Raw genomic sequence first — 16,138 nt, forward strand, 5'->3', positions numbered from 1 at the left:
AGAATTACACTATTTCACACCTCTCCAGGATTTCACCTATAGCCTGCCTATGGAGGACAAATATCCAATAATTACTGGCATTTCTTTTACATACAACAACCATTCTTTCATGTGCCAATAACTAAATATTTGTTGAGCTCAAAACCTGCACTATTCTATTGACAGTATCCCATTAATTCCCTAGTGGAAACAGAAGAGTGAGGAAGGAAAGGAATGTGGGGACTACTTTGCATTTTAAACCCAAGATGAGCTGGCTCCATGTTAACATGTAAACTTTCTCAAGTTTCAAAGAATTGAGGATCTTCAATAATCCATTCTGGCCACCATATTACCCCTTCAGTGACAGGATTGATGCCCCATTTTTCTCTCACTTTTCCTCTAATGCAAAGCTCCAGAAAATTTTCTTGTATACCCCACTAACATTCTTCACTATTTACTCCTTATCCACCTGGATTCTTTCCCACTGGTTGCAGCAAACATACTCTCTCCAAGGCTACATACTGACTTTTTAATCACTAGATACTGCTGTTTGTACAAATATGTTATAACATATTGAACATTATCTTTAACGATGTCCTAAAATATGCTCAGTTGTACATACTGTTTTTCTCTCTTAACAATAAATCTCTGATAATTCCTTGGGCACTAAAGCATGATGTGTTAGGAACAAATGAGAAGACCGCTCTCACACCCTCTCTATGTAGCCTTGGGCAAAGTCCTTCTCTTCCCTGTCCCTCCTTTATACAACAATACAATAAGGATTTTCTTTTCCTTTTCTCTTTCTTTCTTTCTTTTCCTTCTTTCTTTCTTTCTTTCTTCCTTTCTTTCTTTCTTTCTTTTACTTTTTTGAGGCAGTGTCTTTCTCTAGCCAAGGCTGACCTGGAATTCGCTATGTAGTCTCAGGGTGGCTTCAAACTCATATCAATCCTCCTACCTTTGCCTCCCAAGTGCTGGGATTAAAAGTGTGCACCACCACACCTGTCCCACAATGAGGATTTTCTAATAGCATCCATCTTATAAATATGTTTTTGGCACTGAATGACCCAATACTTTAAAAAGATATCACGTAGAAATTTTTCTTGCCAATATTTAAATATGGTTGTATGCATCATCATTGCTATTTCTTTCCTTATAATCATGACAAAACAGATTATAGGCAGACATTTATTCACAACCAGTGACATTTGAGATACATTGATAGTGAATACATCATTTCCTAGGGTGGCATTAACAAATTTCATGGCATAAAATAATAGAAATATATTCTTACAGGTCTGGAATCTGGATATCCAAAATCAGTGGATGGATAGGATCTTGCTCTCTCTGAATGCTTAGCAAGGAAATTCTTTATTTGCCTTTTCCAGATTTTCTTCTGGATAATGCTTTCCTGTGCTGTGTGCAAAGCTTCCATATTTCTGTTACAAAGACAACAGTTGTCAGACCCTAAATTCATGATGATCTCATCTCTATATCCTAAATCACTTGTGCACAAACTACATTTCTACAAAAGGTGAATTTACAAGTTAGTAGAGCTCTATCTTAGACATATTAGGCAATATGATCAGACCAAGTATAGTAATAAAAGCTACTTTAAAAATCACCAAAAGGGGGAAAAAAGAAACATATGAGGTGTGGTAGCTCATACCTTTAATCAGGAGGCCAAAGTAGGAGAATTCAAATGAGTTCAAGGGCAGCATGGAATACAGAGTGAATTCCAGAAAAACAAAATCAAAACAAACAAAAAACAACAAAGGCAAGTCATATGGCTTAGTGGTTAAGGCACTTGCCAGCAAAGCCAAAGGACACAGGTTCAATTCCCCAGGGCCCACATAAGCCAGATAAACAAGGTGGCGCATGTGCTTGGAGTTCATTTGTAGATGCTGGAGGCCCTGGTGCACCCATTCTCTCTCTCCTTGCAAATAAATGAATAAGAATTTGTTTTAATTTATTTATTTTTATTTATTTATTTGAGAGAGATAGTAGGCATGCCATGGCCTCTGGATGCTGCAAACAAACTCCAGACATATGTGTCACCTTGTGCATCTGGCTTACATGGGCTCTGGGGAATTGAACCTGGGTACTTTAGCTTTGTAGGCAAGTGCCTTATCCACTAAGTTATCTCTCCAGCCCCTTTTGTCATTTTTTAAAAAAAATATTTTTGGGACTGGAGAGATGGCTTATCATTACTTGCTTGCCAGTGTAGCCTAAGGATCCATGTATGATCTTTCTCCAGATCCCATGTAAGCCAGATGCACAAAGGTGAGGTAAGTTCAAGGTTACACATGCCCACTAGGTAGCAAATGCATCTGGAGTTTGATTACAGTGACTAAGGCCCTACCATACAATTTTTTCTCTCTCTCAAGGCACTTGCCTGCAAAGCTTAGGACCCAGGTTTGATTCCCCAGTACTCACATAAGCACAAGCTGGCACCTGCATCTGCATTTAAATAGGAAAAATATATTTTGAGGCTGAAGAGATGGCTTAGTGCTTAAGGCATTTGCCAACAAAGCCAAACGACCCAAGTTCAGTTCCCCAGAGCACACACAAGCTACATGCACAAGGTGTCACATGCTTCTGAAGTTCATTTGCAGCCATTGGAGGCCCTGGCATACCCATTCTATCTGACCACCCACCACAATACATAAATAAATAAAATATTTTTTCAATTTTGAGGATTTTAATGATTTATTTTTTCCTTTTGTTCATTTTTTGATGTAGGATCTCATTCTAGCTCAGGCTGACCTGAAATTCACTATGTAGTCTCAGGATAGCCTTGAACTCATGGTGATCCTCCTACCTCTGCCTAAGTACTGAGATTAAAGGTGTGTACCATCATACCTAGCTCACATTTTCCAGTTTTATTGATAGAAACAATTATCCTGGTTTGAACAGTAAAAAGTATAAAATAAAATAAGGATCAATATCCACAGCCCTTCTGATAGAAAAGTAGCACCGTGTTAGAAGGGGAGCATCCATAAGACAAGGGAATTAGGTAACTAATGTATGCATCTAGTCACATGATAGCCCCAAGTGGGCCACATCAGGGACATCACAGGTGTCCAGAAGAAGGGCCGACACATCTCTCCAGAGCTTTCTATGCAGTAGTCTACACTGGAGTATGTTACAACTTTTCTCAGGTGTCAGTGAAGGCCTGGAGATGAAAAGTTTCCTAATATACTTCTCTTTGCCTTACCCAAAACGAAATACCTTGAATTGGCAGTGTCTTCTGGCAGACAAATTCAATGGTATGAAACTAAAAATCAACAACAGGGAATTTCAGAAAATTCACAAATACAGAGAAATTAAACATATTCATAAACAAAAAAGGAGTCAAAGAAATTAAAAGAGAAACTTCAAAATATATATTGATACAAACAACAATGGAAACACAATATACCAAAATTTATGAAATGCAGTTCAAAGGAAAGTTATAATAATTAATGTGTGTATAAAAAGAGAAGAAACAGGCTAGGGAGATGGATCAATAGTTTAAGGCACTTGCTGCACATCCTGTTGCCCAAGTTTAATTCCCCAGTATACACATAAATCTAGATGCACAAAGTTGTATGTGCATCTGGAGTTCATTTGCAGTAGCAAGAGGTCCTAGTATGCCCATCCTCTCATTCTTTGTATCCCTCCTTCTCCTTCTCCCTCTCTCTTTCTCTCTGCTTGAAAACAAGTAAAACATTTAATTAAATAAAAAGAGAAGAAAGAACCCAAATTAACAACAACAAAGAAAAACATTATATCTCCAGGAGTGAGAAGAATAACCTAAGCCCAAAGTTACCTATGAAATCCAAACAAGAATGAATTGATATAGAAAATAGGATAATTATAGAAAAGATCGACAACATTTAGAATTGTTTTTATTGAAAGAATAAACAAATTACCTCAATGTTAACTAGACAAAGAAAAAAGAGAGAGGATTCAGACAAAATCAAAAATTAAAGAGACATCATAACTGATAGCACAGAATGTAAAAAATAATGAGAAATTACTATGAAAAATTATGTAACCACAAATTGGACATCCCAAAAGAAAAGAAATGGATTAATCCCTAGACAAATACAAGAAATAAGAAATCTGACCAAAAAGTAAATAACTTGAATCAACAATAAAAGGTCTCCCACTAGGGCAAACCTCTAGGACCTACTGATTTTACTGCTAAATTTTACTAAACATTCAAGGAATTAATACTAATTTTCAAACTATACTCAAAAATATGAAGAAAAGTAAAAATTTTCAAACTACTTTTATAAGGCCAAAATTACACCTGAACCAGTGCTAGGCAAAAATAAAGAAAAAAATTTTATATATATATATATATATATATCTCCTCAACAAAATACCAGCAAACTGAATTCAACTTCCTATTAAAACTATTATCTTCCATGATGAACTGGTATTTATTCTTGAGACCCAAAGGTGGTTTAAAATGTACAGATCATTTAAGTATCACACACCACATTAACAGAATAAAGGACAAAAGAAACATAGGATCATCTCCATAATGCTGAAAGGCATTTGATAAAGAGATGCATGAAAGGCACTTCAAAAATCTTTTCCTCTTTAAAATTTCAAGATGGTGGTTGGTGACACCACTTAGCAGTTAAAGGCATTTGCTTGCAAAGTTTGCCAGCCAGAGTTCAATTCCCCAGTACTGACATAAAGCCAGACACACAAACACAAAATGGAACATGTGCCTGGAGATTTTTTGCTACAGTAACAAGAGGCCCTGGTGTGCCTTTTTTTTTTTAATTCTCTCTTTCTCTCATAAATACATAAAAAAATTAAAGCCTGTAATCCCAGTACTCATGACTCAGAGGAAGGAGGAACATCACAAGCTTGAAGCCATCCTGCCTATGTAACAAGTTCTAGGCCAATAAGGATTACATAGCAAGCACCTGTCTGCAAAAAAAACAAAAAAAAAATATTCTCAACAAATTAGGTACGGAAAGAATGTATAGTAACAAAATAATGGCCACATATGATAAGCCCACAGCTAATATTATAGAGAATGGTGAAAAGTCTTTTTTTTTCCCTATAAGATCAGGAAAAAGACAAGGATGTTCACTATTGGCAGTGTGTGTGTGTGTGTGTGTGTGTGTGTGTGTTGCTACTGACGGGCTTTGTGCATGCTCAGGCAGGCACTCTCCTAGCAAACTACATCTTTTCTGGCTACTTCTATTTAACATAACAAAATGTCTTAGAGTAATTAGGTACAGCAAAGAATCAATAATCATAAAACAATCAGAATGAAGGAAGTTAAACTGTCTATTTGCAGACAATAAGAATAGATCCCTAAAGAATTGAAAAGACTACTAAAACTAACAATTCAGGATAGTTGTAGCTAATAAATAAACAAATCCTATTTATAACAGACTACATAAGAATAAAATACTTAGTGATCAAGTTAATGAAAGAAGTGAAAATGTGTATACTTACAAAACTCTGATGAAACAAACTGAGGAAACAAATAAATGGAAAGATATACTGTGGGTACAAACTATTCATATTTTTATATTTATTTATTTGATCGAGAAAGAGGGAGAGAGAGAGAGAGAGAGAGAGAGAGAGAGAATGGACATGCCAGGGCCTCCAGCCACTGCAAACTCCAGATGCGCGTGCCCCCTTGTGCATCTGGCTAACATAGGTCCTGGGGACTTGAACCGGGGTACTTTGGCTTTGTAGGCAAATGACTTAATTGCTAAGCAATACCTCCAGCTCAAAGTATTCATATTTTTAAGGTGTTTATATTCCTCAAAGTGACCTCCAGATTTAATGAAATCCCCATCAAAATTCTGGAGGCATTTTTCAGAGAAAGAAAAAATAAACTAAAGTTTGTACAGAGCCAAATAGTCTAAAAGAGCCAAATCGACCTGGAAAAGCCAAAGCAACCTTGAAAACAAGTAACAAAGCAGAAAGCAATATGCTACCTTGTTTCAAGCTATATGACAAACCCATAATAGGAGGAAAATATGATGACATCAAAATAAAAGAGAGACTGATTGAGAGGGGAAGGGGATATGATAGAGAGTGGAATTTCAAAGGGGAAAGTGGGGGGAGGGAGGGAATTACCATGGGACATCATTTACAATCATGTTAGTTGTTAATCATTAAAAAAAAAAATTTAAAAAAACATTAGGACGCTGACATAAACACATATCTATGGATTAAAAAAAAAACAAAACAGAGTTCAGAAGTTCAAAAATACATGCTCAACTAATCTTTGAGAAGGGTACCAATAATAACACACAATGGAGAAAAGCCAGACTCTTCAGTAAGTAGTATTGGGGCAACAGGATATCCAGATGGGAAAGAATGAAATTGGTTAAACACCATATACAAAAAATTAACTCAAAGTGAATTGAAGATTTAAATGGGCAAAAAAGCTTCTGAAAGAAAACAGAGGGGGAAAGCTATTTGACAATGGAGAACAGAAAATAAAAATAATATTAAACAAGCATGAAAAGATCAAACTGAAACATTGTGCACAGCAACAGAAACAACAAAATAGAGAATGCAAAACACAGAATGGAAAAATATTTCCAAACCTTATATGTAAGAAAGGGTTTGTAACCAAATATATAAGAAATTCACACAGTGCAACAGGAAAATACAAGTGATCCGATAAAAGGAGAAAATAATCTGAATAGATACTTTCCAAAGATGACATACAAATGGCCAGAAGGTATGTGAAAAGGGGGTCAACATCATTCATCATCAGGGAAATGAAAATCAGAAGCACAATAATATATCATTTCACAGTACCATACAATCCTCACAAAATTTAAAATAGAAATGTCATATGACCCAACAATCCCAATTAACTACATAATCAGCAAAAATAAAATCTGTATCTCAGAGAGATATCTCTACTTCCAGGTTCACTACAGTATTGTGCATAATAGGCAAGATATGGAGATAATATAATTATCTACCAACAATATGAATAGAAGAAATCGTATATATTTAAATGTAAATGCTCTGGAATAGTATTCCAGCATAAAAAGGAAGGAAATTCTGAAATCTATGACGTGGATGAACCTGGAAGACAAATTAATGCTAAGAGAAATAAACTAGAGACATAAAGGCAAATATTATATATCAAGAGACAGAAACAAAACATTGCATGATCTCACTTATATGTGAAATCTAAAAAGGGTAAACTCATAGAAACAAAGTAAAACACTTGTTATCAGGGTCTAAGGGGTTTCTTACCTTTCTCAGATGGGAAGCGGTTGATCAAAGGGTGTAAGCTTTCAATTAAAAGATGAACAAGCTCTGGGGAACACATGGTAGGTAGTGATGGGTATGATAGTTCATCTGATAGTGAAGATCATGTCACAGTGATTTCAATTACACAATTATATGTCAATTCATGTTGCATAACTTGAATATATGCCATTTATTTTTCATTTTATAACAAAATTATTTGAGTGAGTGTGTGTGCCAGATTCTTGCCACTGAAAATGAACACCAGATGCTTGCACCACTTTTTGCATCTAACATAAGTGGGTGGTTCAGGAATTAAACCTGGACCAACAACAGACATTGTAAGCAAGCACCTTTAGCCACTTAGCCATCTTTCCTGACTCTATTTAATAAATTAATAAATAATTTAATAAATAAATTTAAAAAATTATTTTGGTTTTCCAAGGTAGGATCTTACTCAAGCCCACGCAGACCTGGAATTCACTTATGTAATCTCAGTGTGGCCTCGAACTCACAGCAATCCTCCTACCTGCCTCCTAAATGCTGGGATTAAAGTTGTGTACCATCATGTCCAGCTTAACTAAAATTTTATTCCCTCTTAGTTTTGCATTTCTAAGTAGTCCCTCTTGAAAATTGCTATTATGCTAATGCTAGAGTCATTGCAAAGACAGAAGAAGCAAATTTGAGCTACAAACCTAACACTTGTTCAAGTCCTACTATACGCCACATAAAGTAGATTGCTATTTTCAGATCTGTTCTTTAATTTTTTTTGTTTATCTTTATGTATTTATTTGAAGGCAATGGACAGAGAGAGAGAGAGAGAATGGGCACGACAGGGCCTTCAGCCATTGCAAACGAACTCCAGACGCGTGTGCCCCCTTGTGCATCTGGCTAACATGGGTCCTAGGGAATCGAGCCTTGAACCAGGGTCCTTAGGCTTCATAGGCAAGCGCTTAACCACTGAGCCATCTCTCCAGGCCCTCTTCTTTAAATTTTTAAAATGTTACATGGAGGTGTCATATCACCCCTTCCTTTCTACAGCTGGACAGTCTGGCTCAAAGAGCAATGTACATGCTCTTGGAATCATAAGGAGGCATCAAATGGACAATGAAATCCAAGTATGGTAATATGTGCTTGTAACTTCAGCAGAGGCATGAGTCTGTGGTCAAACTAGGCTAAATAATGAGCTTTGAGCTGGTCTGGGCTACATAGCAAGATCTTGTCTCAAAAATACATAAATAAATAAATCCAGCTGGGCGTGGTGGCACACGCCTTTAATCCCAGCACACAGGAGGCAGTGGTAGGAGGATTGCCATGAGTTCGAGGCCATCCTGAGAATACAGAGTGAATTCCAGGTCAGCCTGGGCTAGAGTGAGACCCTACCTCAAAACAAAAGCAAAAAACAAAAGCAAAAAACAAAAGCAAAAAAAAAATCCAGGCTGGAGAGATATCTCAGTGGTTAAAGCACTTGCCTGCAAAGCCTAAGGACCCAGGTTCAATTTCCCAGTACCCACATAAGCCAGATGCAAAAGGCAGCACATATGTCTGGAGTTGATTTGCAGTGGCTGTAGGCCCTGGGGTCCCCATTCTCTCCCCCATCTCCCTGCCTCTTTCTCTCTCAAAAGAATGAATTAATTATTTTTTAAAAAATCAAGGACACTGAGGCCAACATGAAGGGGCTTTTCCTTTTCAATGCTAGGACAAATGAACCACAAAATATATAATTATAACAACAAATGATAACTCTGAGTAAAATAAAAATCTATTAGCCATATTAATATAATGACAGTTCTTTTCAACAGTCAAATGTCAATTAGTTAACCCAGAAGGAATGACAGAACTATTAAAGCAATGCTTGACAACTGTCATTGTAAGAAATGATTCAAGAAAGAATCATAAATGGATGCTCAGTCTGTACCAAATCCCACAGCAGTCACTGAGTCACCATGGTAACCATGTTGGCCAGGGAAAGCTGAGAAAAATCAAGCGTCACAGCTTGCCATTTGTTTCCTGATATGTGCTAGGAATTGAATGTGACTGAAATAACACACAGTAATTAACCTTAAATATTTCTCACAATAAATGTCCTCACAGCTTCTATAATATACACAAATACACAAGTATGTATATACATACATACTGCCTCTCTCTTTTTCTCATCACACAAGAACCCAGAATTTATCAAGGTTGGTATGTTTGGGGATTAAACAGGAAAACTGAACAATTCAATTGTAAATGTCAATTGATAATACACTAATAGCTAATAAACTTGTATTTAGTGAATGATTTTGCTAAAGATGATCTGTAAAATTGTCTCAGGGACATTTTCTACCTGAGTATATTACCAAGCACTTCTAAAAGCTGATAATGGAAATTCAAGAAAACGGTTCCTGAGATGACTAACTCTATATACCAACTAGGCAACATTATGCAGATATTTGGTCAAACCTTATTCTGGATATTTCTTTTTTTTTAATATTTTTTGGTCATTTTTTATTTATTTATTTGAGAGCGACAGACACAGAGAGAAAGACAGAGGAAGAGGGAGAGAATGGGCACGCCAGGGCTTCCAGCCCCTGCAAACGAACTCCAGACGCATGCACCCCCTTGTGCATCTGGCTAACGTGGGACCTGGGGAACTGAGCCTCGAACCGGGGTCCTTAGGCTTCACAGGCAAGCGCTTAACCACTAAGCCATCTCTCCAGCCCTTATTCTGGATATTTCTATGAGGGTTTGGGGATGAAGTTTACATTCAAATCAGCAAAGTAAACATAGCATATTGCCATCCACAGTGTGAAAGGGCTTTCATTTATCTCTATGGAGTCATGGATAGAATAAAAGGCTGATCTCCCCAATGAAAACTGAATTCTGCCAGCTCACTCTGGATTGCATCTGCAATTGTGACTTTGCCAGTTTTCTCAAATTGAAAGCTGTTGGCCTCTAACTATCAAAGTATGGACTCACCACTAAGCATCTCAAATCATCTGAACTAATTCATCAATATTCCTAAACAGATACAATAGGTAGAGATAGTAGATACAGGGATAGATAAATGTGTATATATTATCTTTTATGGCTCTGCTTCTCTAGAAAGCCCTGATTACTACAAATATTCAATGGCTTTTCTATCCTACAGTCTTTTAAACTATATATATATATGTACATACATACATACATATATACACACTCTGGTTTCTTTTCAGATAGTATAAATCTTTCATGTTTTAAAATAAAAAGATATCCCAGCAACAAATGTTAAATAGCTGGTGTGGTAGTTTCATTCAGGTGCCCCCATAAACTTAAGTGTTCTGAATGTTAGGTTCCCAGCTGATGGAGATTTGGGAATTAATGCCTCCTGGAAACAGTGTATTGTTGGGGACAGGCTTATGGGTATTATAGCCAGTTTCCCCTTGCCAGTGTTTGGCACACTTTCCTGTTGCTATTGTCCACCTTATGTGGGAAAGGGGTGATGTCCACTCTCTGCCCATGCCATCATTTTCCCTGCCACTGTGGTGCATCCCCTCAAGTCTGTAAGCCAAAACAAACCTTATTTTTCCCACAGCTGCTCTTGGTAAGGTGATTTCTGCCAGCAATGTGAACCTGACTTCAACAACTGGCTTCTGACACTTCAGTGAAAATAAAAACAGAAATCAATTATTATTATTAAAATTCTGCCATTTATATATTATACCTTCAAAGTATAAAGTACATAGGAGAATGCGTCCACATATATGTCTGGCTTAACACTATGAATGTTACTGAGAGAAGTTAAAGTACATCTAAATAAAGGAGAAGACACAGTATCATCATTGATCAGAACACTCAGTATTGTCACGATGTCTATATTCTTCAAATTGAACTACAGATTCAGTGCAACCCCAGTTAAAAAAAAAAAATCCAGTCTATTTTTAAGAAGAAATTACTAAGTTTTATCTGCAGAGGTATAGCCAGTGATAGGCTCCACATGCTCTAGTAAACATATTCCCACCCATGCCTTTGCACAAAACCCTAATGAAGCTCAGGGGTCATAGCCACACACAAGAAAAAAAGGCATCAAAGTAGAAGAACTAGTTGGGAAGAAAGGGTTCAGTGAAAGGGGGACAGTGAGGAGGCCAAGAGAAGGTAATGGGAAGGGATTACAATCAAAATTTATTTTATGCATGTACATAATTGGCAATAAAATAAATTTTTAAAAAAGCATGTGGAAACACAAAGGTCCTAGACCATGAAAAACAACTCTGGAAAAGAACAAAGTTGGAGAACAAAACTCCTGAGTTTCAAGAGTCATTATAAACCTACAATGACCAAAAACAGGGTCATCAAGATAAAAAATGTACATCAAAAAACAGGGCTGGGTGTGCTGGCACATGCCTTTAATCTCAGCACTAAAGAGACTGAGGTAGGGGATAGAGAGATGGCTTAGCGGGTAAGGTAGGTGTCTGTGAAGCCTAAGGAACAGGTTCTCTTTTCAGAACCCATGTAAGCCAGATGTACATGTAAGAGCATACATCTGGAGTTCGTTTGCAGTGGCTAGAGGCCCTGGCATGGCAATTCTTTCTCTCTCTCTTGTAAATAAATAAAAATATAAAAATAAATTTTAAAAGAGGCTGAGAGGTTGGAAGATCACCAAGACTTCAAGGCCTGCCTGGACTACAGAGTGAGTTATAAGTCAGCCTGGGCTAAAGTAAGACCCTTCCTTTAAAAAGACCAAAAATAGGATAAAATGTATACCAATAAACCTGTGCATATATATACATGAGAATTTTGACAATGGGAAAAATGTAATTCACTGGAAAAAGGACAAAATCTTTCAACAAATGGTCATTTTTCACATGGAGAGATATAAACTGTGACCCACAACATATACAAAAGGGATTACAAGATAGAGTATATATTTATATATAAAAGTTAGAATTATAAACTTTACAGGAGAAAACAGGGGAAGAAATCCTTATGGCCTCAGGTTAGGTGAAATTTTTCTAGATATGAATACCAAGCAACATCCAAAACATAAATACACCAATTAACAAGTTTGAATTCTTTAAAATTAGAAGACATAAACTTCTAGCCAAGTGTGATGACACAAGTCTATAATTCCTCTACTCTGCAGGGTCACAAGTTCAAGTCCAACCTGAGCTACTTAGAAAATTCCAGAATAGCTTGGACTACATAAATACAAATAAATAAATAAATAATAAAATACAATAAATACTAAAATTCTATTCTTCCAAGATAGTGCTATGAGAATAAAAGTACAAGCTACTGACTGGGAGAAAATTATTTCTAATTATATATATCTGAAAAAGACATATCCAAGATAATGAAAATCTCACAAAGGTTAAATAAGAATACAGATTCTTGGGCAGGAGAGATCACTCAGTGGTTAAGGGGCTTTCCTGCAAAGCCAAATGACAAGGGTTGATTCCCCAGTACACACGTAAAGCCAGATGCACAAAGTGTCACATGGATCTGGAGTTCATTTGCAGTGGGTAGAGACCCTGGTGTGCCCATTATTTCTCTTGTCTCTCTCTGTATGCAAATAAATATTTGAAAAAAAAAAAGAATACCTATTCTCCAGTACTTAAATGGACAAAAGATTTTTAACAGTTAACTAAAGAAGATGTATAAATGGCAACCAAACACATGAAAATAGTCTCAAAATCATTAGTCATCAGGTAAATATAAATGAAAATAATACAATGTTAACTCTATGCCCCTTTGAGAATGGCTGAAACTAAAAGGGCTGACCCTATGTTAGCTAGGTTGTAGAATATGGAACTCTCACACTGTTGATGGGGAAAAATGGTATGAACTTTTTCAAAAACATTTGACACAATCTTACAATGTTGGGCTTATAGATACCACATTATCTAGCCACTGATTATACTTCTAAGTATTTACCCTGAGAAAGAAAGCATGTGTCCATATAAAGCATACACAAATATTCATAGCAACTTTTATTTTAAAAAAAAAGACCCTAGGGCTGAAGAGATGGCTTAGAGGTTAAGGCATTTGCCTGCAAAGCCTAAGGACCCATGTTCAACTCTCCAGACACCATGTAAGCCAGGCACGCAAAGGTGAGGCAAGTGAAAGGTCACACATGCCCACTAGGTGGCACAAGTATCTGGAGTTTGATTGCAATGGCTGAGGCCCTGGAACACCAATTCTCTCTCCCTCCCTCTCTCTCTCTCTCTCTCTCTAATAAAAAATAGAATAAAGTTTTAAAAAAATAAAACACTCTTGGGCTGCAGAGATGACGTAGCAGTTAAGGCAGTTGCCTGAAAAGCCTAAGGACCCAGGTTCAATTCCCCAGAACCTAAGTAAGCCAGATGCACATGGTGGGGCATGCATCTGGAGTTCATTTGCAATGGCTGAAGTCCCTGATATGACCATTCTTGTTCCCTCTCCCTCTTTCTCGCTCTCTAATACATACAAATAAATTTAGGAAAAAAAAAAGACTCTAGGTGTGAAGATGTAGTTTAGTGGGACAACACTTGTCTAACATGTACAGTACTTCAAGTATGATCTTCAGCATCATAAAAAGACAAGGTAAAATTAATTTAGAACTCAGTAGCTAGGAAGATGGCTCACCAGTTAACAGTGCTTGCTTGCAAATCCTTCTGTCCCAGACTTAATTCCCAAGTTGCCCACATAAACCAGCACAAAATGTGTTGCAAGTGTCTGGTGTTCATTTGCAGTGACCAGAGACACTGGCATGTCCATACGTACAAATACACATATGCAAATTAATGAAATAATTAACAAGCTATCTCTTTTTAAAGATATTTGAGAGAGAAAGAAAGGCAGAGAGACAGAGAGAATGGGTGTGGCAGGGCCTCCTGCAAACAAACTCCAGATGCATTCACCACTTTGTGCATCTGGCTTTACATGGGCACTGGGAAATCAAATCCAGGTGGTCAGAATTTGCAAACAAACAGCTTTATCTGCTGAGCGATCTCTCCAGCCCACAAGCCATCTCTTTTAAAAAACAAACAATAAAACTCGGACTGAGACCAATTCCACTTTTCATTCAAAGAAGAATGTCACTGGGTATGGCAGGGTATGTCTCTGATGCCAGCACTGTTCAGATTTAGGTGGGATAGGGCATTGAACGTATGAGGTCAGCCTGGGCTTTATAGCATGTTCCAAGACAGACTATGCCACAAATGCAGGGCTTATCTCAAAAAGTAAAACAAAAAAAAAAAGAAAGAAAAAAAGGAGAAATGTAAAAAGAAGTGAATGGATAAAACCAAATGGGGCATATCCATGTAATGGGAATTTACTCATGAATAAAAATGAAAATTATCCATACATGCAACAATATGGATAAATCTAAAATTAATTACCTCAGGGGCTAGGGAGATGGCTCAATGGATAAGGTACCTGCATGCAATTCTGTGTACCTGAGATCAGAGCTCAGCCTCAAGTATAAGCCAGATGCTATGAAACACTTTTATAATCTCTGTGCACCTATGGCAAGAAAGGAGGCATAGACAGGAGAAATTTCCTGGAAACTTAGGAACTGAGTGGTGAATAGCAACTAGAAGAGAGACCCTTCCTCAAATAAGGCAAAAGGCAAGTACCAACCCAAAAGTTGTCCTCTGCCCTCCACATATGCACCGTGGCAGATGCATCCAAGTCCACACGAACACATACACTCCAAATAAAAAATAAACAAACAAACATTAAAAAATAAAAACAATTAGTTCAAATGAAAGAAGTCTGACAAAAAGGAGAGATACCAGGCTAGAGATATGACTTAGTGGCTAAGGCACTTGCCTGTGAATCCTAAGGACCCATGTTTGACTCTCCAGGTCCTACATAAGTCAGACACACAAGGTGATGCAAGTGCACAGGGTCACACCTGTGCACAAGGTGGCGCATGCACTTGGAGCTTGATTTTAGTGGCTGGAGGTCCTTATGCACCAATTTTCTCTCTCTCATAAAATAAATAAATTTTTAAAAATAAAATACAAAAGGATAGATACCCTATGGTACCACTTACATAAAATGATCAGAAAGGAAAGGTAATCTAAACGGACAAAAAGTCAGTGCCTGCTCAAGAATGGGCCAGGGTGAACAAAGAACAAATGGGTCTCCAAGAAATGAAAGTTTCTTCAGAGAAAAAAAAAATCAGCAAAGTAAATACAAAGCATACAGAATGAAAGGAGATCTTTTCTAGCTACTCCTCTGACAGGGGGCTGATAACTAAAATATATAAAGAACAGTGTGGTGGTTTAATTCATGTGTCCATAAACTATGGTATTTTGAATGTTAGGTCCCCAGCTAGTGACAATTTATTAATTGGCCCCTCCTAGAAACAGTGTATTGCTGGGGGTGGGCTTATGGATGTTACATCCAGCTTCCTCTTGCCAGTGTTTGGCACACTCTTCTGCTACTATTGTCCACTTGATGTTGGTCAGGAGGTTATGTCTACCCTCTTCTCATGCCATCATTTTCCCCTGGTACCATGGAGCTTCTCCTCAATTCTGTAAGCCAGAATAAACCCTTTTCTCCTACAAGCTATTCATGGTTGGGTGTTTTCTGCCAGCAACATGAAGCTAACTGCAACAAAGTGTAAAAACTAAACACCAAAACACAAAATTGCCAATCAAACAATGGGCTAAAAAAATGAACAGACAGCTCTCAAAAGAAAAAAAAAAAAAAGAAGCCTGATGTAGTGGTGCATGTCTCTAATGCTCTAATGCCAGCAAAGGTAGAAGGATTGCCAAGAGCTTAAGGCCAGCCTGAGACTAATTCCAGGTCAGGCTGGGCTAGAGTGAGACCAAGCCTTTTAAACACACACACACACACACACACACACACAGGGCCAACAGATATTTTAAAAAGTGTTCAACACTGTTAGCCATTAGAGAAATGCAAATTAAAATCACCTTGAAATTTTATCTTACTCCAGTCAGAA

General features: G+C 37.3%; 1 protein-coding gene across 4 annotated transcripts in view; it reads right to left on the minus strand.

Moving 5' to 3' along the window:
• Positions 1-16,138, minus strand: part of LOC123456669 (adaptin ear-binding coat-associated protein 1-like) — a 74,859-nt gene that overhangs the window by 53,622 nt on the left and 5,099 nt on the right. For 2 of the 4 annotated variants that reach the window (XM_045140577.1, XM_045140576.1), the window contains exons 5-6: positions 7,222-7,326; positions 1,271-1,415 (exon numbers count right to left, since the gene is read on the minus strand). The gene's annotated coding sequence lies outside the window, so the exon portion shown is untranslated. Of the gene's footprint in view, positions 1-1,270; positions 1,416-7,221; positions 7,327-10,761; positions 10,812-16,138 lie in introns of those variants that run through there. The other 2 variants (XM_045140575.1, XM_045140578.1) reach the window with 2 other exon arrangements.

This window comes from Jaculus jaculus, chromosome X, assembly GCF_020740685.1.
Source record: "Jaculus jaculus isolate mJacJac1 chromosome X, mJacJac1.mat.Y.cur, whole genome shotgun sequence".
NCBI lineage: Eukaryota > Metazoa > Chordata > Mammalia > Rodentia > Dipodidae > Jaculus > Jaculus jaculus.